The sequence below is a fragment of the Megascapheus bottae genome, chromosome 3, assembly GCF_031878675.1.
Source record: "Megascapheus bottae isolate mThoBot1 chromosome 3, mThoBot2.hap1, whole genome shotgun sequence".
NCBI classification, from domain to species: Eukaryota; Metazoa; Chordata; class Mammalia; order Rodentia; family Geomyidae; genus Megascapheus; species Megascapheus bottae.
In genome coordinates this window covers 55,698,528-55,725,958 of record NC_143511.1, presented here as the reverse complement: position 1 = coordinate 55,725,958, position 27,431 = coordinate 55,698,528, and the positions used below count along the sequence as shown (strand labels likewise).

Below are 27,431 nucleotides of genomic sequence, written 5' to 3'. Positions count from 1 at the left end.
ACACATTTTCATAGAGGACTGGGGTTCTTCTAGTAGAGGAAGACAAAGGAAACAAGAAATTATTAAGTACCTACCATAAACCCTATATTACTATGTTCTTAGGAGATAAATACTGTGATAAACAATTAATATGCAACAACATAAGACTTGGAGAAATGCTATGTATCAGACTTGGGATTTCACTGCCTCCCAGGTTGTTGTACATATTTTGTTGTATGGGAAATATTTCCAGAAAATTGCTCTTTGTCATCTTAAATTCTCCAAAGATAAAAATTCTGTGATGCTTGAATATTTAAATAGCTATATTGATTGCAGTTTAGTCTAGCATTGACATTGCTGGTTACCCTAATATTTTCATGTTATACAGAAGAACTTTGTTTTCTTTTACTTTTGTTCTTCTAAATGTTAAACATACGAACTTTTGTCTCAGGTTACAGGACAATGTATGTGAAGCAAAAACAATGAAGTTTCCTTTTAAGTGTCACCTCATTACTTCCCTCCTGTGTCCCTCCCATCCCTACATCCTCAGTATCCTCATTATAAATACATGAAAAAAATTGCTATAAATCTTCTATAGTGTCTTCCATCTGCATATATATTCATATATATGTATATGTAGTGTGTGTGTGTGTGTGTGTGTGTGTGTGTGTGTGTGTCTGTGTGTGTGTGTGCTGATATTGGGGCTTGAAGTTAAAGTCTGAGAATTGTCCTTTAGCTTTTTCACTCAAGACTTGAATTCTGCTACTTGCTCTGCATCTGTACTTCTGGATCTCTTGTTGGTTAATTGGAAATAAGTCTTTCATGGACATTCTTGCCCATGAAACTACTATCTTCAAATACTAGCCTTGAATAGTTTCTAGGAGTATAGATATGAGCCACCATATATGTGCTAAATGAGTTTATACTGTACACAATGTTCTTTCATTTTAAATCAACAGATCATTAGGGGCTTATTCTCATATAATTGACTGCATTAAATTATTTGCATGCTATTTAAATATCATTAACAATAGGAATCTTATTTTCATATGTGCAAAATGGTATCCAATTATAATTCATGTAGTCATCTTCTTATCATTTTTAACTTATTGACATGTGTTGTTTTGTTAATGTAATTTTAGTGAAAAAATCGTATTTGTCAATGTATAGAGGGATATTTGGATAAAATTTTCTGTTTTAACTTTTTTTATTTCCAACAATGTAATAAAAAAAAGTCTAAAAATCTTCTACTATTAGCAGTGCACAAAGTTCTTTCTGACACCCTGTGTTGATATGTGTTTGTTTGGTTTGCTTATTTGTTTGCCAGTCCTGGGGCTTGAACTTAGGGCCTGGGCAGTATTCTTAGACACTTTTTGATCAAGGCTAGCACTCTGCCACTTTAGCCACAGCACCACTTCTGGCTTTTTCTTTGTATGTGATAGCAAGGAATCAAACCCAGACTTTGTGCATGCTAGGCGAGTCACTCTACCATGAGGTATACTCCCAGCCCTATATGTGTTTTAATTATTGCTGATCTTATGGATAAAGTATCTTGTTACTGTTTTACTCACTTAATTTTTAAAATACAAGTACAGCAAATACAATTAGGCATTTTTTTCAGATTTCTTTTGTGATTTACAAATTCAAATAACATTTTTGCTTCCTATCATATTTGCTTTTCTACTTGCTTTTTGGGGTGATTCTACTCCTAGTAACCACTGACTTCCTGTTGACTATATAAATTTGAAGTATTTTCTGCTGATCATTTGTGCATCTGCCTCTAATGACTGAGGCTGGGCTCTTTAGATCTACAAAGTCAAAGGATTTGGAGAGATGTAGGAACAAGATACGCAGCCTGTACTAATGGCAGGAAGCTTGTCTGAGACTCCTGGGAAAGAAGCCATCATCCCTGGGGAACAATTAAAAAAAGAAAAAGAAAAGAAACTTCCTGGTGGATATAACTTGGAGAATAAATAAATTTTTTCTAGAATTAGGAAGAACACATTTCAGATAGAGATAATTTGTTTTCAAAACAATATGACAACAACTTGGCTGTATTGATGTAAAAGAAGTCTAGAAAAATGAGATACTTATTGAGAGGATTAAAAAAGTCAGGTTTGATATATATAGAACATAGGTAAAACTTGTTTATCATTCATTAAGGTAGTCTTGCATTTCCAACTGGGAAAACAAAGAAATATTTGACTCTTCGGTACCAGGTACATGGAAAAAAGCCAGAAGTGGTGCTGTGGCTCAAGTGGTAGAGCTCTGGCCTTGATAAAGTGCAAGGACAATGCCAGACCCTGAGCTGACTGGCAAAAAAAGCCATGTGAGACATAAGTCCCTGATTTCAAGCCCCAGTACCAGCAGACACAGGAAAATAAAAAGCCTATATGTGTTTTTCTAAGTAAACTATATAGCTACTTTATAAAGCTTTTATTTGTTTGGACATTATATGTTAACTTACTTCAATATTATTTTTGGTCACAGAAGTCATTACATTGCATATTTCTCTTATCTTATTCCTTATAAGACTATAAGGAAATTTCATATTTTCTACATTGACAGATTTCCTTAGGGGATTTCAATGCTGGGATGTTATCGTTCAGGGACTACATATAAACCTTTCTGACCTTGAACAATTTCTCCATGTTCTAAATGTTGGTTTCTATATCTTGAAGATGGATACTCATTATTCTTTTTTGGCCAAAATAACTGAAATCATATAAACATTTTTAAAGGAGCTTAATAAATGAAAATTTCCTAAGTTGTCTTTTTTCAAATATAATGAAAATTTTGGTAACTCAGTAATTTTGAGTATCTAGTTTATTTTAGACATACATTGATACTGTAGTAGGGCCTTGAGGGTACTGGGGACCAAGACATGTGAAAGGGTATCAATATATGTGAATTAATGCACCTTCTATCTGGCAAATATCATGTAACCCTTTTATTAATTACAATACAAATATTTTTTAAAAAGAATGAAAAAAACATAGAATATTTCATGCATTTATTTCAACTATTCTGAGCAATTAATTTAATTGATTATATGAGCCAATAAATTATATCTAATGTCTCATGATATCCCAAAAGTATGTATTTTTTCATTGTCATTTCCGAAGTTTCAGTATCATTCTTCTCATTTTCCTGTGATTTTTTCCCCTTATTTCCTACTTAGTAGTAAATTGGACCTAATCTCCTAATTTTATCATTATTATTATTATTATTATTATTATTATTATTATTATTTTCAGTATTTAAGGACAAAAATGTAATTTAACAGAAAAATAGGAAATCCACACATAGTAGAGGATTGTATTGACTCTGTATGCATTTTTCATTTCCTGTTCTATTTTTATTTTGTGTGTTATTTGCTATATTATTTCCATTCTTCTTTACTTTCATCACCAGGAGAAGATGCAGATTTTCTCAGGAGCAATGCTTCCCACTCAAGCTTTACTAGAAGGGACTGTCATATTAACTGCCTCTGTCAGTCTTATAGCTGTTTTACTTCATGTCATCTGCAAGCAACTATTCTAAATACCATTTATATTATAATATGCACAGTGATATTAGCCCTCCCTCTTCTTGGTTGCCTTTTATTTTTGTTTTCTGGCCTGATGGGTTGAAAAAATGTAAGATGCTAAGGATGCTACAGACACGGATGAGTCTCGAAAAAAAGTAATATAAAAATTAACCTGTTATTTTGGTGTTTGGATTGGAACGTTAGCTCGGATGTACATGTAACTCAGTCCACCTCCATTAGCCTTTCAAGACCTAGAATTACAGTCTGCCACACAATATCCTGCAAGATGACTTTCTTTTCCCCCACAGGAAGTGATGTGTTTACAAACCTTATTACTGCGTCTTATCGACCCACCTGGTATGCTTCATTCCTCAGGAAGTTCATCCCAGGCCATTTGGAGAATCAATGTGACACTCTTCAGTGAAAGTTGGAGAATTTTCAAACAGTTCTTTCACCTTTCATATCTTCCATGTAGGCCACTTTATAATTCCACAGCCTTCTTGCTTCCAGCGCTCTAATCCTGTTGCTAGTGATATGATGGTCACGAGGTTCCCTTTATTGTCTAAATATTGTGTTGATCTTCCAGCTTCAGCAATAAATAGATCAAGGAGATTAAAATGACATTCCTTTGTTAAATAAGCCCTGGAATATATGTGTTTATCTGCTCAGAGTTCTCTTATCCAACTCTTGTCATTGCTTGCCTTTCTTTTTAGTTCTCATGGTACATCTTCAGGGAAACCATCTTGAACTCTCTTTCTACTTGAGGAAGTAGCTCATCATGTAGCTTCCATTAGCTCTGTGGGAAATTCATAACAAACACACTAAGTCTTTTTCATACTTTTCTTTTTTCTTATCTGTTTTCTGAAGCCTGGTTCGGTATTAAGATTTATTTTTTATACCCAAAAAATCTGGTCACAATGATAGACATAAAACAATAGACAAAATACTATATCCACAAATAAATATATTTACCCAGTTTTTTCCCCACTTAACTATTTTCCACTATTTAATCAAATTCACAAAATTTGCCTTGATTGTTGTTATGTGTTGTTATGTATGTTAAGTGTAGATTTCTAGCCACTTACACTAAATTGACAAGTGCTAAGCTTCTTGGGACTGTATGCTCATGAATTTCTGTGAAAAAATGATCTTTAACTGGTGTCTCATGTCTGTAATCCTAACTACTCAGGAGGCTGAGATCTGGGGACCACAGTTCAAAGCCAGCCCAGGCACTAAAGACCATAGGACTCTTATCTCCAATTAATCCCTAGAAAAGGGAAAGTGGAGCTGTGGTTCAATGGGTAGGGTGGTAGGCTTGAGCTGAAGAGCTCAGGGAAAGTGCCTAAACCCAGAGTTAAGCCCCCTACACACACACCCAAAAATGATCTTTAAATAATACTGACTTTCTGCTGTACATTGAGAAGAGTTGTAATTCTTTCTATGGTGTTGTTTGGGGGAGAGGATGAACAGAGTACATTGGAGATACACTTCTCTGTTCAGTTAGATTTGTAGATTATTTTCTTTACATTAAGGATATGGGAAATTTCTAGGTTATTTCTTCCTCCAAAAATGCAGACTTGTGGGGCATAGTAAGATGGTACTGGGTTCTAGTGATTTCACTAAAAATAATAACTCTTTTCCATATTCTTTCATTTTTTAATTGATGTGGTTTCCTTTCAGAATTCACCCAAATATGTACCACATAGAATCAGGATATATAAGCCTTCTGCTCCTTTAGTAAATTATATGAAAAACTATGCTTGCTTGATTGCATATATTAGAGGAAAACAGTTAAATTTATCTTAGAATGTTTATATAAGATGGTATGATTATAACATGTGAACTATAATAACTGAGGACATTTTTAGAGCCAGTGTATTCCAACCTGTATGCAATGTGATATAAAAATGAGCCTTGTAGTTGTATGACTTACCATACAAAGTATATTAATAACTTTTGTTTCTATGAGCAAAACCAGATTTGTATCATCTAGCCTAATTCCACACAAGCTGTTTGTTGCATTAGCAATTATTATAAGTGAAATCTCCTGATACAATGTACGGAAAGCATACATTTTTGGTTTTTTGCATAGGAAAATATATAACTTTATTCTTTTTAATTGAATGGATTGAAATGGAATTAAAACAGTGGATTATCAAAAATTTAGCTGTAGATTCTCTGGCATGCACACATAAACGGAAAATAGGATTTGTGATATACATGCCATAAAAAATAGACTAATGGCTCAGGAGAATTGCAACTTTTCTCCACACTAAGGTCCCATGGGAATTTCTCCCAGTGAGTTTTTTTATTAAAGAATTTATTAACATTGATTTTTACATCATATTTCAAATGACAAGTTTAACAAACAAGTGTTCAAGAAGGCAATCTCTATATACAATCACTGGGACTTAGTCAAAGGGTTTGTATGTCATATAAACGTATTAATTTATGAAATAAAACATTATGTCTATAGTGTCATAGGTTTTTATGTCTATATAGTTATGTTTATATTTCCATTACCATGTCCTTAGCATTGGGTATACAAATATTGAGTCCTTGCTCTTGTACTCTTTGGATTTAATAGCCACAAATTAAGGATACCATGCACCTTTTGTTCCTTAGGTCTAGACTTGTCTCACTCAACATGATTATCTCTGGATTCATCCATTTCCCTGAGAATGCCATTATCTTGTCTGTTGGCTATGTAGAATTCACATTTTCTGTATCCATTCATCCACAATAGGGCATCTGGATTGTTTCCATCGCCTGACTATTGTGAATAGTGCAGAGATGAACATAGTTGAGTAGGTGTCCTTATAATATCTTGGGTCATGATGTTCAGGATAGATGCCCAGAAGTAGTATGGAGGAATAGTAGGGAAGGTCTGTTTTCAGTTCTTTAAGAAACTTCCACAATGCTTTCCAGAGTGGCTGAACTAGTTTACATTCCCACCAGCAGTGTAGTAGGGTTCCTTTTTCTCCACAACCCCACCAGCATCTGTCATTGTCTGAGTTCAAAATCTTGACCATTCTTGTTGAGGTAAGGTGGTATCTTAGGGTTGTTTTTATTTGCATTTCCTTTTTGACCTGGGGGAGGAGGCTATTGAGGGAAGGGACAGGATTCTAAATTCCTTGCCCCGCTGCACTTGCCAGTCTTTCTTGGGTGGGGTGGAGGGGTCTGAGTTAAGTTCTATTGCTTGGCACCAGCTCTGCTTTCCCGATGGGTTTGGTGACCCGCTGGGCTACCCACTGGGCTACTCACTCCTCTGCGTTTGGCTGTGGGTGCTCCGCAGTGTTGGAAAATCATTCACTCCCCTCACATCTCAGCCGCCGCCTGTGGTCCTTGTCTGGGTTCCGCTGCTTGCTGGTCTGGTCTGTGCTGGTTCCTGCTTCTGCTTCTGCCGCTTGCTGGCCTGGTCCTATGCTGGTTTCTGTGGATCCAGGCTGCCCTCCCTGCCCGACGCCCTCTGCCACCGCAGCTAGGAGTGGGGGAGGGGTCCTCGCATTTGGAATTCTTTGAGAAAGTTGGATGTGAGCTTTATCTGGATTTCTTTTCCAATTTGAGTCTTTCTCTGTTACTTCTTGAGTTTGTTGTTGTGGATTTCTTAAGGTAGTTGGCTCGTGGGATTCCCTGCTTCTCTCTTTTTGTGGGAGAGAGCTAGGCAGTGTCCCTATTGTCTCGGCGCCATCTTCCGACCTCTTTTTAAATATTTTGTTTATTTAAAATAAATATTCAATGTTTCTTGTACATATATATATATGTATATGTATGTAGTCAAAAAAGAATGGCACCAAATCAGTAATATCCTTCAACTGATGGTAAATATTGTACTATGTAGCTCATTTGGTATGATTCTATTTTAATGTCATATAAAATCATATTAAGTGAAGTAAGCCAGACTCAAAGGAACTTAGGCTCAATGGTTTCCCTCATTCGTCATAATCAGTAGAAACCTTGGGCTCTACTAGCAGAGATTTGCAATAGAGCAAAATCTTGATACATAAGGACATATAATGTGAAGCTAATTGAAAGGACCTCCAGGATAGTGAAACAAAAGCCATATAATGAATGATTGTTGTCCTTAATGTACTATGTTGTCTCTCATCTCCTTTGCTGTCCCTTGATTATCTCATATTGGTATAGTATCTCACTTTGTTATCTGATATATTGAATTTATTTCTATTTGGATATTTGAAATTTGATAGGGAAGGGGGGAAAACCAAGACGGGTGGGGGGGGAGGGAAACGGGTACCAAGACATGTGAAAGGGTATCAATGTATGTGAATTAATGCACCTTCTATCTGGCAAATATCATGTAACCCTTTTACTAATTACAATAAAAAAAGGGAATTAGGAAGAGCTTAAATACTCCTTTGATCTTTGGTGATATGAGCTACTGTTTTATTGGTTCATAAATCCCGAGCTTTACACAAACTGTGAAGTGCTGTGGATTTCTTTGTGAATCACCATTTCTAAGATAATGTGGTGGTGGTTTACAAAGTAATTTATAGTGCTTCACAGGTGCTTTTGCAATTGGTCTACTCCGGCAAGCTAGGTTCCTTTTATTAAGCCATTGAGAAAAAAAACACGGTAGACTAAATATTCAAGAGATCCTAGGTAAATACATTCTAAATTCCCTCATTTGGAGGCTTTTAGTTAAGAAATTGTGTTAAAATGGTGTCAAAACACCTGGTTACTTAAAATCTGCTTGCTTTGCAAAGATATTATCTCTGTCTCTTGTTTTTTTTATTTTTTCCTTGCAAAAAATCAATCTGTGATACTTCCTGGTGAAGCAATATAACAAATTAAAACATCTGCCTTAAACCAATACTCTCATTCCAAATCATGAGCACTTTGAAAATTAGTGACTCTACTTTCACTGGGATTTTTTATTGATCTCCGCTACACTATATTATCCTATCCTATCCTATCCTATAGGACTAGTGTAATCAATAAAACTATTACATAAAGTACATGATCAAAGACTGTATAATTAAATGATTTGACTGGTAAATAACCAAGGGGTTGTAACACCAATGAGTTTGTAAACAACCAACATCTTGTTTTATTTTAACTGTAAAAATAGACTGCTAGAGACAAACGAAACATATAGCCTTAAGGGAAAATTCGTCCATAATGACATTTATTAAAATTAGCTAATTTCGGACCCATTTTTGGATATTCTCTGTGGGACCAGTTTCTGTAGCCTCATTTCATGCTAGAAAAGGTTCATTAACCTTCCTGAGGCCACAAGGTATAATTATTTGCTGACATGGTAACTTAGAATTGCCCATTGTGCACTAACACAAACTTTAGAGCATGTCTATCATTAGGATGGCTGAGTGTGTTTCATAACTCATGAATTAAGCCCATTAAAAATTGCCCATTTTAATAATTAATTCAAGCTTCAGATATCTATATTTTTTGTATTCACATGTTACAGAACATAGGTTTTGCCAGAGTTCCATGTGATAACCACAAGAGTTTGGTCACTGAGAAATTCTGACTTTTTATTTCTCTTTTTCCTTTTCTTTTTTTATTGTAATTAATAGAAGGGTACAGTCATATTTGCCAGATAGAAGGTGCATTACTTCACACAGATTGATATACTTTGTCATGTTTTTGTCCCCATTTCCCTCCCCCTACACCCTCCCAATCATCTTGTTTTCCCCCATTCCCTATCATATTTCAAATAAACAAATAAACACATATACAATGCACCAGATAACAAGGTAAGATAATGTAACAATAGAAGAATAACCAAGGGACAACAAAAGAGATAAGAAATAACATAGTACATGAAGAACAACAGTCACACATTATATGGCTCTTGTTTCCATATCCTGGAGGTCCTTTCATTTAGCCTTATCCTATATGGCCTTGTGTATCTAGGTTTTGAGCTATTGTAATCCTCTGCTAGGAGAGTCCAAGGTTTGTAATAATTATTGCAAATGAGGGAAACCATTGAGCCTATGTTTCTTTGGGTCTGCCTTATTTTACTTGATATGATTTTTTTCCATGTCTTTCCATTTCATAACAAAACCTTTCATTTCTCTAGTGACATGCGTGAAACTTTTTGATGATAATGTATACAGAACGTTGAGATTACTTCTGAATCATCATTTGAATACAAATATTATTATTGTGTTTCTTATTACATTCAAAATCATTGACTTTATTTTTATCTTAATTATGCCTTGTTCAATATTGCTGGATTTCCACAGGAATTATCTTGCCATTCTTATTCAAAGATATTATCCAAATATGTTATACTTAGAAACTTTTAACAGTAGTTATAATTGTCATTTATTGTCTTCAGTGTGTGTTTATATATATATATATATATCTGTTTTATTTTTTCCTTAAGACTCTTCTTTCATAAGCAAGTTCCTCATGGCCTCAATAATTTCTGTGCTTGCATAAAGAACTCCCTGGCTAGTAGATTAGGAAGGCAGGGAATTAATACAATAAGATAGATTTTGAAGATTCACTTATTCGAACTTTATGTGTTTCAGTTTCTTATATATTATAGAATTATTTTCCATAGATTTAAAATGGCAATGTTTAATAGACTGCATGGTCATACACTTATATCCTGTATCATAATTCTAATCTTACTTTTTAACATAGCATTACATTTTTCCTTCTTAAAAGAAATTTTCAACTTTACAAAGTAAACATTAATTTTAAATATGATTTGTAGTAGAACATATGTTCAAAACAGACTCCCTGTCTCTCCTACTAGGGACAAAGGCAATACCAAACTCCCTTAACTTTTGTGAGAACTATAAGAGAACTATAAATATTTTTATTGTAATTAATAAAAGGGTTACATGATATTTGCCAGATAGAAGGTACATTAATTCACATACATTGATACCCTTGGTCCCCATTACCCTCCCCTCCACCCCCTCCCCATCTTGGTTTTCCCCCCTTCCCTATCCAATTTCAAATAACCAAATACAAATAAATCCAATATATCAGATAACAAAGTGAGATACTGTAACAATATAAGATAACCAAGGGACAGCAAAAGAGATGAGAGATAACATAGTACATTAAGGACAACAATCATTCATTGTATGGCTTTTGTTTCAATATCCTGGAGGTCTTTTCAATTAGCTTCATACTATATGGCCTTATGTATCAAGGTTTTGCTCTATTGCAGATCTCTGCTAGTAGAGCCCAAGGTTTCTACTGATTATGACAAACGAGGGGAACCATTGAGCCTTATTTCCTTTGAGTCTGTCTTACTTCACTTAATACGATTTTTTCTGAGACTTTCCATTTCCTAACAAATGGGTCGATGTTGTTTTTTTCTGACAGCAGTATAGAATTCCATTGTGTACAAATACCACAACTTGTTGATCCACTCATCAACTGAGGGACATCTAGGTTGGTTCTATATTTTTGCTATGTAGACTAATGCTTCAATGAACATTGCTGTGCTAGTGGATTTAGTATGCCCTAGTTTCTGGATGGTTGGGTAAATGCCAAGTAGTGGAATTTCTGGGTCATAGGGGAGCTCTATGTTTAGCCTTTGAGGCACTGCCATATTGCTTTCCATAGTGGTTGAATGAGTTTGCACTCCCACCATCAGTGTAGTAGGGATCCTTCCTGGCCACATCCTCTCCAGCATCTGTTGTTATTCGTTTTCCTGATCCTGGCAGTTCTAACTGGAGTGAGGTAGAATCTTAGAGTTGTTTTGATTTGTATTTCTTTTATGACCAGAGATGTTGAGCATTTCTTCATGTGTCTATAAGCCATTTTTGTTTCTTCTTCAGAGAAGACTCTCTTTAAGTCTTTGGCCCATTTTTTAATGGGATTATTGTTACTTTGGGGATTAGTTTTGGAGTGATTCAATCTAATCTTTGACAAGGGAGCCAAAAAAAAAAATAGACTGGAAGAAAGACAGCCTCTTCAACAAGTTGTGCTGGCAAAACTGGTTAAGCACCTGCAGAAAACTAAAGTTGGATCCTTCTTTGTCACCCTGCACTAGAATTAACTCCAAATGGATCAAAGACCTGGAGGTAAAAGCTGACACAATGAAAACTTTACAAGAAGGAATAGGAGATACACTAGGCCTCCTTGGGACAGGTCGAAACTTTCTTAATAAGGACCAAGAATCACAGCAAATAAGAGAAAGGCTGGATAAGTGGGACTGCATTAAACTGCAGAGCTTTTGTATGGCAAAGGCAAAGCTAGTAAATTAATTAGGAAGCCTACAGAGTGGGAGAAGATCTTCACCAACCAAACAACGGACAAAGGCCTCATATCTAAAATATGAGAACTGTAAATATTTTTAAATGAGTTTATTAGTCACAGTTCTCCAGAAAAGCAGAACCACTGAGGTTTTGTATATATGAACATATTTATTTTAAGGAAATGGTTATATTTGAATGTATTTATTTTAAGGAAATGGTTCCTCCCGAATCTCTGCAAATGGAAGTATTGTATGTCCAATTTCTGATGGGTTAGTCTCACAGGCTGGGGACCCAGAGATGTACAGTCCAAGTCCGGGGTCAGTTTTCTGGGGGAATTTCTTTCCTGCACCAGGAAGCTCAGTCTTTGTTCTAAGAAAACCACCAATGGAAAAATCAGACCTATCTACATTTGACAGCGGTAATATCTAAATAAAATTCCAATGTTTTAAATGTTATTCTCATCTAATAACCACCTGCATAGAAACATTCAGAATAAACATTGACAAGATTGTCTAGGGACCACAGTTGACCAAATTAGTTATTCCAGTGAGAACATTGTATTTTAAAAAAATTTTTCAGAGTTAAATGTCCACCAGGATTTTGTACACATTACACAACTGTTATACCACTAAGTTGCATCCCTAATCTAATAAGAGATAATTTTAACTTAAAAATAACAAATTTGCTGGACATTGGTGGCTCACACCTATGGTCCTACCTGTTCAGAATGCAGAAATCTGAAGATCATGGTTTGAAGCCAGGAAAAGTCCACATGAAACACTTAACTCCAATTAACCCTCAGAAAACCAGAAGTGATTCTGTGGCCTGAATCGTAGTATGCTAGCCTTGAGCAAGACAGCCCAAGGTGAGTGTCCAGGCCCTGAGTTCAAACCCCACAACAGGCAAAAAGTAATAATAAATAAGTAAATAACAATAATTAAATAAATAAGGTGGTGTTTCTATGTATATGTCTAGGCATGTGAATTGTAAAAATTTATATTTCATTCAATTTCCAGAGAGTAGACTTAATTTATGAATATTTATTTGGAATATATTTCCAATGAAACTTTTTCTTTTTGCCAGTCCTGGAGCTTGAACTCAGAGCCTGGGCACTATTCCTGAGTATTTGCTCAAGGCTAGTACTCTATCTCTTAAGCCACATAATTGCTTCTGGCTTTTCCTTACTTTTAGATCGTTCTCATTGGTAACTGTGTAAATGTGTACTGCAAATACCAAAATATTTGCTAAATGAATGAAAGGAAGTTTGAAGCTTTATAATGATTTACATGTTTGTTTAGAAAACCTAGCAATTGAGCCATGATTCTAGTCTTGGTTTTTGAATTTGTTTTTCAGAAAGAGAATATTCCAGACTTCTCTGTCAAGGCTTGCTTTGAACCCCAATCCTCAGGGTTTCAATCTCTTGAACATCTAGAATTACCAAAGTTACCAAATCACACTGTCATTCCTAAGAACATATTTGATCTGAGATAAACTATGTCCAGTAACATTTTTTTATTTTATTTGAAGGTGATATGAATTGAGATACAGTAACATAAGTCAGGTCTTGAGTATATTTAATTTGAACATTCACCCTTCTATCACTCTCTCCCAGGTTTTCCTTTCCATCTTCACAGACAGGTTGTCTAGTTCATTTTCACCATAGTGTCTAGTGAGTACCACTGCTGCATTTATTTACCTCTTGTGCCTCTGCATCTGTGCCCTACCTTCCCTTCCTAAAGACAGAAAAGTGAACAACGAAAGAACTTCTTTCTAGGTGCAAGTAGCTCATGCCTGTAATCCTAGCTATTCAGGAGGCTGAGATGTGGGAACTGCAGTTAGAAGTCAACTTGTGAGACTCTAATGTTCAGCTAACCACTGGAAGACTGGAAGTTGTGCTGTGGCTCAAAGTGATAGAGCTCAAGCCTTGTGCAAATGAACTCAGGGACAGTGCCCAGACTGTGTTCAAGTCCCATGAGGAAGAGGAGGAGGAGGAGGAGGAGGAGCAGGGAAGATGATCCCTTTTGTTTCTATTTCCTGGTGTTCTTTTTGATAAATATTTTATGTCTTCAGATACATATAGGCATTGAATATTCTTCTTGATCCTAGCTTTGATTTAAGGAAAGCTCTCCTAATACATGTCACCCTCATGGGAAAATTCCAATGTAAGTCAAGCAACAAGTTTACCTCAAAAACTAATAAAATGGAGGGGCAAAAACTTGTCTCAGTAGCATCCTAGCATGTCATGTCAAATGTGAGTGAGATACTCAAAAATGAGGAAAAGACAGGCAATCTGTGAGATTTGATAGGTTCCAGTTCATTTGAATACTTAATTTGAATAGTACTTCAGCTGAGTTACTCAGATTCTGAAGATATTTGCTGTATTCTAATTAGCACTTAGTAGCATATCAACCTTGTATTTTCATGTGGGTATACTTAAGCAGGGTAACTGAGCAGCCCTGTAATCAGTGTCCTAATTTCATCTCCTTGAGAGATTGTACTTTTACAGCCTGTTCCCCAAATAATAATTAGAGGAATAAATTAAATCTCTGCAATTCTACTTCAGAAAATAATATGGTAAGCCATAAGCAAAAGGGAGAATTAAGGGAATGTAAACAAACTCATCTTTACAAAGGGAACTAAGATTTATGGAGATCTTACTTTACTATGTATTGACTTTGCTTGTATCTTTTCAATTAACCCTATGTTAAGTATTATTGACTTTGTTCTGGAGCTGAACTTTTAAGGAAGTTACCCGAAGTTGAAATCACTGGGTGATGATGAGCTGGCCAACCAAGCCACACTCATGAAGCTTCGCAACCTACAAAAAGATATTTCAGAGTAAGAAGAAAGGAAAAATCGTAAAAGCTACCTTTGGAAAAATGAAAAAAAATGTTTACCTCTTTTTTCCCCCTGGAATTATCATATTCTTTCTTTAATGTATTCCTACTTCAGAGGAAACTGTCTTCTTAATTCTAGCTGAAGTGATATGTTGTGAAATATTATGCCACTTTGGGAGAATGTATTCTGCAAGTAGATACCCAGATTTTCCACAGGTCTTCCTACAAGTATTCAGATGTGCCATATGTGTGTGTGAGTGTCAGGTATCCCATATAGACCAAAAATTGGCTTTTATTGCCCATATAAAATTAGCATTAAAGGGGCCAGGAGTGTACCCTAGTGGTAGAGTGCTTGCCTAGCATGCATGAAGACCCAGGTTTGATTCCTTGGTACCCCATACATAGAAAAAAGCCAGAAATGGTGCTGTGGCTCAATTGGTAGAGCTCTAGCCTTGATAAAGTCCAAGGACAGTGCCCAGGCCCTGAGTTTAAGGCCCAAGACTGGCAAAAAAAGTAGCATTCCAGATACTTCTTCATGGAAACAGAAAGGGAACTCTAGTGATTTTGTAAGTAAAAAAGCAGTTATGATAGTGAGCCAAAAAGGGAGATGATTATAGTAAACAAATGGGGATATGGTAGCTACAGGGTAATGAAATTAGTTCAATAGTCCTCTAGTGATAAGGAGAACTTATAAAATCTCTAAGGATAATAAAATTGTGCAATTTGAGAACTTTCCCTGTGACTCTTAAATGTGTGTCTGCCAAAGGACCACTGAAGTAAAATTTCATTAGATCAAAAACTTACAAACTCATCAAGAGGAATAGAAGAGATGACTATATATGTGTGTGTGTGTGTGTGTGTGTGTGTGTGTGTGTGTGTGTGTGTGTGTGTGTGAAATTTCTCAGAGAGCAGAGCCTGAGAGCCTAGGAGAGGTGCTTGAAGCTCAGATCTGAATGGAATCTCAGTGTCAGAATGTATCCGCATGGCTGGTGCTGTTTATCTAGAAATGAGAGTCTAAAACCAAATGGGAATAATACAGAAGAGTTTTCTCCAATGAGAATATCACCTGAGCCACATAGAACATCCTCAAGTTTCTACTTTTAAATTAAATTAGATTTAAGCATTAAAAAGCATAAGTATAGGAAATTAATTTTGACAATATATTTTATTCACCCCAGTATTTCCCCAAATGCTATTTCAGTAGTGATCAATGGGAAAAATATTAATGAGATATTTTATGTTCCTTTCAGTTTTGAAAATAATTCTTCAGTTGGTGATACACTTTTTCTTCACTGCATATCTCAATTTGGATTAGTTCCCTTTCACTTGCTCCGGAGACACATGTGGCTGGTAGCATGGACCAGACAGTGGAGATCCAGGGGGCAAATGCAAATGACAGTTTTCCTAAAGTCATGGGCAGATAATAGTGGCCAGATAATAGGGTTTGGACTCAAGCTGCCTGGATGGCTTACATGTACCACTGAGCAGTTGTGTGTGACTTTCCGTGGGTCAGATATCTCCCTGTTCCCTGCTACAATTTGCTTATCTTTAAACTAAAAAAATAATATGCTTCATCTAAGTTTGATGTGTGTGTTAAGTGAAGTAATTTCAAAGGGCTTAGTTATAAGCAAACAAAAAGAGCCTATAATATATGGATCTGATTGCTTTTATTGTTACCTGTTTCCTTTTAGATACTGGAACTTCCTCAGCGTGGGGTCTAGATTCATTGACCTTTTCTGTACTTTCTTTTAGAAATCACATTCATTCCATGGGCTTTGAGTCTCATATCTGTGACAAGATTCAGTAACAGTTTGATAAGCTCAAAAATGAGTGACTCATGTACTTCCAGAACTTAAACTTTAGCATGACTTAACCTTTAGTCCTTCCATGGGCTTTAGTCACAGCCATTTATGTCTAGTTCATTATGTCTTTTGAACAGTACTGGGATTTGAGCTCCTGCTAATGAGGGCCTCCTCATGTTTTCTTACTTGCTTGCTTGCTGGTACTTTATCATGTAGGCCATGCCTCTAGCATGCTTTGGGGTTTTTTTTTTTTTGGTTGATTTTTAGAGATGTGGTCTCTTGAACATTTTTAGGGGGTGGCCTGAGTTGGCTTTGAAATACAATCGCTGGATTGCAGCCTCCTGCGTACGTGGGATTACAGGTTTGAACTACAAGGTGCCTCGTTCATTGTGCATACTCCTATCAACACAATGTCTGAGGAAATCCGCATGTTCACAATCCTTTTTTCTCAGAGTGGAACAAGAATGAAGATGGTGGAAGTAGTTTATTTGCATGTTGCTAAGGTAGGTTAGATTTATTGAGATACATTATGTACACTGTGGGATTTTCACAATGACATCCCTCCTCATGTGCTAATGATAAAACAAAGTATTTCTCTACTGATTTACCTACCAAATTCTTGCTCTTCCTTTAGTGATCAGTCATGACAGCGTCTCTTTCAAGGCAGTCAAGCTAAGTCTGATTGTGAGCCTAACAGGCTAAAATTTTTTCATCATAATATGTATTTGTTTAATTGATTATTGGTTAAGATTAGTCATCTCTCCAAGATTGTAAGCTTCATGAAAGAAATCACCTTCATTTTATTATATCGCCATATGCAACATGAAATATAGTTACTGCTGTTTAGAGGATGTAGAAAAGCTAACAGGAGACATATATGAACAGTAAGAATATGGGAGTGGAGGCAAAGACAAACTCTTCCCAGAAGGGAAGTCACTTGTCTCTTACAAGCCAATTCTGCTCCCTTGAGTTCATTTTCACACAATTCTATGATTACTGCTATGACCATCACTCCTCCTATTCATAGAAGTTGCTATGACTTGGCCCACATTCATTTTCAAAACATAGCTGGAGCACTGACAGCTTCACCACTCTTCATGTATCTCCAAATAACCATCTTCAGAATTTCTGCTTCCAGTTATCTTGTTTTCATCCTGATCAAAGTCCAAAGGAAGATGTTTCAACTCTGTTTCTGCCTAAGGGCCTTCTGTCCAGTCCACCTAGAAAGCCAGAGCATTGCCCCAGGTAACAATAGTCAGAGATAGAAAGAAGGCTGATCCCTAAAGTCTAAGAGCAAACTAGATTGCTTAGCCACTCCGGAATCTGGAGACTTAATAAACCCCATCTGAGATAGACAGTGGCTATGCAGCTGCAGGCATCTAGATTAAAATATCTCAGTGAATGTTTTCCTCTCATGAAAGGACAGAAGTTAAAGAAAGTGATTGTGTCTAGGACACCTATCTTGCTACTTTTTTTTTTCCTTCTGGCATATCCATGAATCATTAAGTCGCTGTGGTGAGAGCAAGGATTTGAATAGCTAAATGCCGAAAATGAATAGCGATTAATGTATGTATCTTATATAACCTACCTGATCATTAAACATTCATACAGCTTAAGGGTAAGTGTGGGCTATGTGCATGTTGCAGAGACTAAGACTCAGATATACTGATGATAAAAGGAAAAGATATATAGCAGATGGCTTCTGCTTTAAAATGTATTACTCTGCCCCTACTTGTTTTCCTTATAGCAGGTTGAAACTCTGTATTAAGAGTAGCTTTTCTTGAAAAAAGAAATACTTTGCCTATTTCCTAAATTTGATACCAGAGACTGCTTTTTCCAGGTCTAGTGAACTTTGAAATTTTCTGCTTCCGCTTCATACCCTTGGAAGATTTCAAAGAGGCTGCACCAGCACAGTGAATGTATTTTTGAAACCATCCTAGAAAAATTAATGATAAGCAAATGCAACCACCAAGGATCTATTTATTGTTCATCAACCACTGAAAGAAATGGAAGTCTATACAATAAGTCAGGGCAATGAATGGGTTCATATTTTTATATCACTCAAAACTCAGTGGTAGCTAGCTTGGAAGTGAGAATTACATACTATGCTCTACTTTGGCTCTGCATTCATTTGGAAAGAATATAAAGTTCTGTTTGCAATTTAATAATGATTTTTTTAAGTTTAAAAAGCAGTTTTCTATTACTGGCTCATGTATGCAACTCTGTTAGCTATTTGTTCCAAAGAACATAAGGTTGAGTTTGCAAGTGTTGGCAGCCGGCAGTTCTTTTTGGTACTCAGCCGTGTTGAAGATTTAAGACTGAATATACTGATATTTATTTTTGTTTGACTTAGAAAACTTGTCAAATAGATTTTTGAAAAATCTCAATTAGGCTTCCAGTAAAATAGATAAGTTTGTTCTTGTTTGTATGTTTAAATAATATAGACAGTCAATACCTATATTCAATAGAAAAGGTAATGTTATAGTTATATGTTATATGTGTTACATACATACAATTATTATAGTTATATATTATATGTATACTAACATATATTACATCTACAACATACATATGTATATGTTATATATCATGACTATATTATATATATGTATCTTCGCTGCCAATTATCTACTTTAGAGCCAGCATGATGCTCACATTCTACCATTGACTTTATACCTGCTAATGTATTATAATACATCTGATATACATATACTGTAGTTGTATGTATTATAGTTATAGTATAATCAAATTACATCTTTGTTCATCTCCACTTATCAGTCAGTGATTTTTCTATTTTAGACCTTTCAGCTCATATACAAATATCCTCAGTATTAAAACCAAGCACTCCCCCCCAAAAATACCCAAAATAATGTTGATATTTTACCATCTTTCATGCTTCCTCCTATTTGGTGATGATGTCTACCTGCTAGCTGCTAAGGACTGTGTTTCTGTGATCCTTCACAACATGAAAGGATAATCAGAATCTATATCCTGCTTTGGGATGTTCTCCTAATATTCTTCAGCGTCTTCATTCATACCATTGTGGTCCAAGGCTTACATCTAAAGTCTTACCATGATTTTTTATATATATTTTATTGGAATTAATAGAAGGATTACATTACATTCACCAGATAGAAGGTGCATTACTTCACATTCATTGATACCCTTTCTCATGTCTTGGTCCCCATTCCCACTCCACCCCTGCCCCTCATCTTGTTTTCCCCCCTTCCCTATCCTATTTCAAATAACCAAATAAACATATATACAATCTTTCAGATAAGGTAAAATACTGTAACAATATGAGATAACCAAGGGACAGCAAAAGAGATGAGAGATAACGTAGTACATTAAGGACAACAATCACTCATTATGTGGATTTTGTTTCTATATCCTGGAGGTCCTTTCATTTAGTGCCATGAATTTCTAACTGTTGTTTCCAGACTCTCTTTAAAAAACTGTGTATGATTTTATTGTAAAGATGGTGTACAGAAAGGTTAGTTATGTAATAAGTACATTCCTTTTTCTTTTCTTTTCTTTTCCTTTTTTTGTGTGGGTTGTGAGTCTTGAACTCTGGGCCTGGGCACTGTCCCTGAGCTCTTCAGCTCAAGGCTACCACCCTACCCCTTGGACTACAGCGTCACTTCAGCTTTTCTGGTGGTTAGAGATAAGAGTCGCATGGTCTTTAGTGTCCAGGCTTCCTTTGAACTGAGATACTCAGATCTCAGCCTCCTGAGTTTCTAGGATTACAGGCATGAACCACCACCCAGCTTGAGTGCATTTCTTTTTGAACAATGTCACTTCTCCCACATTTTCTCCCAGGTTTTTTTCCCTCCTTCCCAAGCTGTGTAGTTCATTTCCAACACAGTGTCACTGCTGAATTGGTTCACCTTTGTCCCACCATTTCTGTGTTTCTCCTTCCCCTCCCCAGATCAGATACACTTATGTACCAGCCAAAGGGTACAGAAAAAAAAATAGCAACAAAGGGGAACTAAAAAACAGGAGAGAGAGAGAGAGAGAGAGAGAGAGAGAGAGAGAGAGAGAGAGAGAGAGAGAGAGAGAGAGAGGAGAACCACAAACAGTACAATAAAAAATCCTCTTGTTTCCATTTTTTGGAGCTCATTTTGATAAAAAAAAACATTTTATTTTGAGCTATTGTGATCCTCTCATAAAAATATCCTCCTTTGGTCACATGTGTCAATGTTTAGAGTTCTTTTTTATCATATTCAAGTATAACTTTTTACATCTTTTACTATCCACTGGGTTTACTTGCAGATTTATAGGCACTTTCTAATTAATATAAATGAGGGAAACCAGGTTTCTTTGGGTTTGGCCTACATCACTTCATTATTTTCTTTAGCACCAGAGTCATACCTACGTCCTACCAATTTCTTTATACATACTACTATACTAATACCTTAAATATGACACAATCTGAAGGTATCTAAGCCTTTGCAAATCCTATAGCCTTAATTCTTGGAGTTTTTACTTAGTACTCCCACCTCCACTAAGCATTCTTGGTACTATTCTGTTAAGTTCCTATCATATTTAAAGTCCAAGGGGGAAAATCTTCATTCAGTGGAATTTTTCTAAATTCCCACAAGTACAACTAATCTGCAAAGCAACAGTGCTTCATATTGCTTTATGTATCTTCAAACACAATGAATACTGGGTACTTTATGAAGGCAGAGGCACTCTGGGTATTTTGAGGTGTCTGTTAATTAGGGTTCTAGAACATTGACTGTTAAGAACAAGTAGCAATTTTGAGCATTTTGTAGAACAGTCCATTAACCCATGATCTCAATTGTTTGGCACTAGTGATTTTTATTTTAAGATCAGATCGTTCTTTGTTTTGGTGCAGAATCCTGGAGAGTACTGTACAATGTTTACCAACCTCCATGGTATCTACTATCCACCAGCTAGAGCTGTGTCATAGAGAACATCCCCTATTATTGGCAGATATTTCCTTGATTAGTAATAAATTTCCTAGTTGAAGATACCTGGCTTGTAGGGAATAACTCAGAATTAGATTTCCTAACTGCTTCATGATACCACCACAGATGTTTATTTTTTTTGTAAAAAAAAATTCCTCTTTTGTAAAAAAGAAAGAAAGAAAGAAAGAAAGAAAGAACAAAAGAAACTGTGGCTTTAATTTTGGAGGGAGTAAGACACTGTTTCAGAGCCAAACTAAGATCCAGTACAGTTTCTGGAACCTTAAATAGGATCTTAAATTGTACCTACACTTTATCTGTTACATTGCCTTATCTTTAATAGGTAACAGTTCATTTCTTTATAATATACTATTCAACAAGCTTTTCATTTGTCACCTTGGATATTTTTCAATAACTCAGTATCATGGTGATACCCATGATTTTAGTTACAGACATGACATTGACTTGGGACCAGAAGCTCAATATTAATTTGGACTCTATTTCTACCTATATGTGTAAAGAATGTGTTCTACACACTGTTTCTTATTATATAAATATATATAGTCACATATTTCATTGGTCAAAATGCTAATTCACTCAATGACAATAATTAAAGATGATATAATTTGCCAAAGTTTACTCTTCTAGTGGCTTCAGAAATGAAGTGCCATGGGCTGCTGCTTGAAGCACACATCTCATCCAATAAATGAGGATTAGCATAACTAGCCTATCTCAAAGGAGGTGTTTTCAGACTAATATAATAGCGATAGCATGTGTTCAAATGAAGCCAGGAAGCATGACAGGCCCTTGAGCGAACTTGCCGGTTAAGCCCAAGATTGAAGGAAGAATCATGGCTTCCCCCTGATTCTTATCCAGAGTTAATTTGAACCTTAATATGGCTGCTGTAAATGAGTTACTTTCCATGAAAAGGAGGAATGAGTTCTGCAGATGAGTTTAAAGTCGTTTGCTTACTGCAGACTAGAGGGATGGCCTTATATGAGTAAGCCTGAGGTTAAAAAAAAAAATCAGAAGGGCATTAAAAAGCAGAAGGCTCCAGAAAGATGGCAGTAGGAGAAGAAATTTGCCAGTGTCACTGGTTTAGAAAACAAAGCAGCCATTCCTCAAGAAAGATGAGGAATCTCTAGAAGGCTTAGGGGAATTAAAAAAATGGGTTGTCTCCTAGAGCCTGCAGGATGGAGGAAAGCTGGTCAACATATTGATTTTAGCTCAGTCAGATCAATTTCAAATTTCCCAACTCTAGAACTAACACATAATAGAATTTATATTGTTTAAAACACTAAATGTAATTTGTTATAGAAGTAGAAAAGTAATAGACCAAGTAAGCCTTTGGTAAAAAGTTTGTTGTTTCAAATCTCTCTTAATATAACTCCTTCAGGGCATAAATCATGTTTCTGTGGATTTTTCCCCCCTTTAGTAGTGCTTCTGCAAGAATCATTCAATAAAGCTACTATCTTACATCTGGGAAGTAATGATTCAGCTGAAGGGACAGACAAGAACAAAAGCACCATCAGTCCATTTAATAACATAAGTACTGTGGAAAGGAGCACTCTTAGTAATTATCTTTAAGGACCTAGTTGGTCTCTGACTCATGGTTAAAATGGGTCTCCTGGGGGAGGTTTTCGTAAGTTTTCCTCTTTTTATAGCCATTAGCACATTGGATCTTTCTACTCCAACAAGGATACACCCCACCCCCAAAAAAGAATTTTATTGATCAGAATAGAGCAGGTCGCATCACAAAAATAAATATTGTTGCAAAATCAGTTTATCTGGAACTCTGTGTACCTCAGGGATATGTTGAATGATATGAACGCTGATGGGCCATTTATTATTGATCTTACTGACTGATCTTGGTTAGCATGCACCTCATTCCTTAGAATATTAATGTCTGAAGCAGAGTGACCGCAAGGTAAAGGCTGGTTATTCTCATCTAGGTATTAACGTCTTGAATCATGTCACCCTCATCTCTTGTTTCCAATTAAGCCATCTAATCCACCTGCAGAGTGGTGGCTGAGAGATTCAAGCAGTGGTTGAAACATTCTCAGTACATATAACCAGAAAGATAAGGGCTACTGCTGGGGCCAGGAGTGTGGCCTAGTGGTAGAGTGCAAGCTTAGCATTCACAAAGACCAGAGGGTTCGATTCCTCAGTACCACATACATTGAAAAAGCCAGAAATGGTGCTGTGACTCAAGTGGTAAAGTTTTGGCCTCGAGAAAGCCCAAGGACAGTGCACAGGCCCTGAGTTCAAAGCCCAGGACTGGAAAAAAAATAAAGGGAGAGAGAGAGCTACAGCTGCTGTCAAACCCTGCACTGAGCCTTGGAGGGTGTTTCTTTTATTCTCTGCTCAGTGACATCTTGGCACCTGAGTGTTACAAGTGGTTTTTGCCACAGCAGAGTTCTTAAGCATTGACACATAAAACATAAATACAATGAACTTCCTGCGGATGTTGTGCATTGTCCCAGGCTTACTGCTATTTGAACCTCCTGAAAGTCTGTCATATCATATGACTCAGTATAAGAAAACTACATGTAAAAAGCTGAATTTCTACTTAGGTATCTGTAGCTTTTTGGATATTCATGTTTCTTAGGAAATGAAGAATTAAAACGGACCTTGTAAGCCTGTCTAGGCTCCAGAACCTTCAGCCAGATATGTTCCATGAATGTGGCAACATGCTAGTATCTGGCTGTTAAGTCAGACGAAATGAAACAATGAGTTGGTAGAATGGCAAATCACCATACATGCTGCTGAGGGCCACTGCAACAAATTAACTTTTGCCTAAAGTGCTTGTCTACTTTCAATCCCTGTGTAGCTACCTCTAATATGAGTATGAACACAAAGTGTGACCTGCCATGATATAATATAGAAGCAAAACCTATGTTGTCTTGAGTCACACAAGCCCTGCTGCAGCCAGTCATAGACAATCAAATGATCAGACATGTCCATATATCACAAATGTCCAAGTGTCACAAAACAATCTGCTTTCTTCTAAAAGTCACTTGTCTTCTCTCTCTAAAAAGGCTAATCTGCCCATGTTTCTGGTTGTCTGAAATCACTCTTGGATTTGTGTGTTCCCAATTTATGAATCATTCTTTGCTCAAACCAACTCTGCTAAATTTACTTTGTCTAAACTTTTTCTTTAAGCAACACTGGAGCAAAAGAATGTAGAGGGTTCTGTAGAAAGGGAGAGGAAGTTGGACTAAAGAAGATAGGATTTCTTGGACAAACTGTGATTTGACCTGAGAGTTTGGATATGCAGAGATTGAGTAAAGAAAAAGAGGACCAGAGTTAGACTGTTAGCAGGAAAGAGTATTACAAAACAAGTGTGAAGTGTAACCACATAGAAGCTAAGAAATTGGAACTTAGCAAATGTGCATTATCTGGTCTTCAAAAATAATGAGTCAATTTTTAGCACTGTAAAAGTCTTAGCTCCCTTTTAAAATTACATTCAATTTAATACACAGCCACAGATTTTTAAGGCAATGGTTCTAGTACAGCAAAGATTTCAAAGTCTCTAGTAAATTCCAAAGACAGAAAGGATATAAATAATATTGGTGGGAAGCAACAACTCTGAGGTTGCATGCATAAATTATATGCTTCAAAACTTTTACTGAGGTATAATTCTCATGTCATGCACAGTGCACACAGGAATGCTGTACTAAAGATGAATATTTTTCCATATGTCCCTCTGCCTTCCTCTACTTAGACAAGCTGTCATGTCACTTTTATAAGGTCAACTTTTTTTGAGGAAAAACTTTAATAATTCCTCAACTTATGGACTCCAAAAATCATAAGAATTTTTTCTTTTTACACATTGTGGAAGGTAGAGAACCTTGCAGTGAGCCATTTATTTTAGGAGCATTATCAACAGAAATGTAGATATGCCTTTTAAGAGTAGTAACATATTCCTCGTCAGTTGAATTATCACAAATTTCACTATTCTCTTTATAACATCTGAAACTTACAGTTAAAATCCATATATATATATATATATTTAGTATAAAGTCAAAGCCAGTCATTATATGATTGTGCTAATGTTCATTTATTAAATGAACAATAATGCACAAGGGGGCCATTTTAACTTAATTTTATTTTATTTTATTTTCTGGCCTTGACATGTGACTCTTGGGAGCTGCTTCCAAAGCAGAAAATCACTTCAAACAGAGCTGTAGGTTCAGGTATGCTTCACTGTGAAACAAAACATGGAAGGAAGAAAAGAAATGATCATAACAGATAGATGAGAACTGACATAACAGCCCGTGGGTCTCACATGCAGGTTTGATGAAATGATGTCTCATAAATTAAACCCTCTGATTCCTGTAAGGGGAAAAAAGCTGACTGAATGGAAGAAAAATGGATCAATTCAAAACATATTTCTATGGAATTCAAGCCTGCATCAACTTGAAGTGTTATTCCTAAACTTCTAATTCTTTATTTACAATAATTTCATTCCTTACCAACTTTCAGGAACTTTAAGCTTGGGATTGGTGTTCTGGAGACCACATATGGGTGAAAGTAATTATATATGCCAAGTCTGCCTTCAGTGGCAGAATAACACTTCCTTATCCCATACACATTCACTTTAGCCACTTAGCTACTGAGATATGGGTAGTTACTTTGCAAAGTTTTTACTAGTGAACATGAAGAGTACTAGTGACCTTCATTGTGAGGTATCCATACATGCATATATATAGTACTTTCAGCATACCAGCCCTTTCCGTGGCTGTCTTTTCCTACCCATTTTTTGTCTTTTCCTATCCATTTTAAACAAATTTTGTTAGGGTTTATTTTGCCAGCTTTATAAACTAAACAAAGGATTTTGATACTGTTTACCCCATTGTTCTTAAAATACACAGAATTTGATTTTCTACATTTTTGGTGGTTATGGGACTTGAATTCTGGGCCTGAGTGTTGTCCCTGAGCTCTTCAGCTTAAAGCTACCGCCCTACTCCTTAAACCACAGAGCCACTTCCGGTTTTCTGGTGGTTATTTGGAGATAGGAGTCTCTGGACTTTAGTGCCCGGGTTGGCTTTGAACTTAATCCTCAGATCTCAGCCACCTGAGTAGCTAGGATTACAGGTGTTAGCCAACGCCCCCGGCAACAGGAATGGTCTTTATTATTATTATTATTATTATTATTATTATTATTATTATTATTATTATTTTGTGCTGGTTCTGGAGGTTAAACGTTAAACTCAGGGCTTAAACACTGTCCTTGGGCTTTCTCAAGGCTATAGAGTTTGAACCACAGCACAACTTCCGGGTTTTTCTATGTATGTGGTACTGAGGAATTGCACTCAGTCTTTGTGCATGTTAGGCAAAGCACTCTACCACTAGGCCAAACTCCCAGCTTGATTTTTTTTTTTTTTTTTTGCAGACCACCATGAACCAATATAGTGTAAGTGTGACCTTATTTTTATTAACCATTGAGAATTGTTTTCTCATTTTACTGAAGCATAATCTAGAAGAAAATGATGAATACACCTCATGAAATAAACATATGAAAGAGAAACAGAAGTCAGACAAAATATAGAGAACAAGATTGATCCCAGAGATGGTAACAAAAGTATTGGAAGAGGAACTCAGCCAACTAAAACAGAAAAGGAAATAAGAACCAGTGAAAGCAGAGCCTTGAGTTCTTTTGATAATTATGGTCATGGATAAAACTATCAAGACCTACTATTGTGTCTGGTTATTGTTTTTGTCTTTAGTTGTAGGCAACTTGGTCATTTTCAAATTAAACCTTACTGCCTCCTGATAATTTGTATCATTTTAGAAAAGCAAAATTCCCAGAAAATATAAACAAATCAGTGTAGTCAGAAGTGACCACTCCAAAGCAGAGGAAAAAAATCTAAATAAATACTTACCCAATCGGCTTCTAGTTACTTAGTTTCTGGTATTGTATTTGTGGACTGGTTGGTTAAAGCAGGACCGAATCTATATCATTTCAACTTGTAGGCACAGGCCCATATTTGGAAAAAGCTAGAGATATATTATCTATAGTAAGAAATTTAATGAATTGTGCTTTACCTTCAAACTCACTTAAGGCATATGGGAAATACCACATATACATATGTATTCTTGCCTGCAGGATTTTTAATTGGGATGAAGTAAGTGTTCTGACAGTGTTT

The 27,431-nt window shown here is 36.1% G+C and overlaps 1 protein-coding gene and 1 pseudogene across 1 annotated transcript in view; one reads left to right on the top strand and one right to left on the bottom strand.

Annotated features, from left to right (window-relative positions):
• Positions 1–27,431, top strand: part of Lingo2 (leucine rich repeat and Ig domain containing 2) — a 1,035,214-nt gene that overhangs the window by 264,209 nt on the left and 743,574 nt on the right. The gene's annotated exons all lie outside the window — the stretch shown is intronic.
• LOC150065515 (G2/mitotic-specific cyclin-B1 pseudogene) overlaps positions 11,922–27,431 on the bottom strand; it is a 101,916-nt pseudogene continuing 86,406 nt past the window's right edge.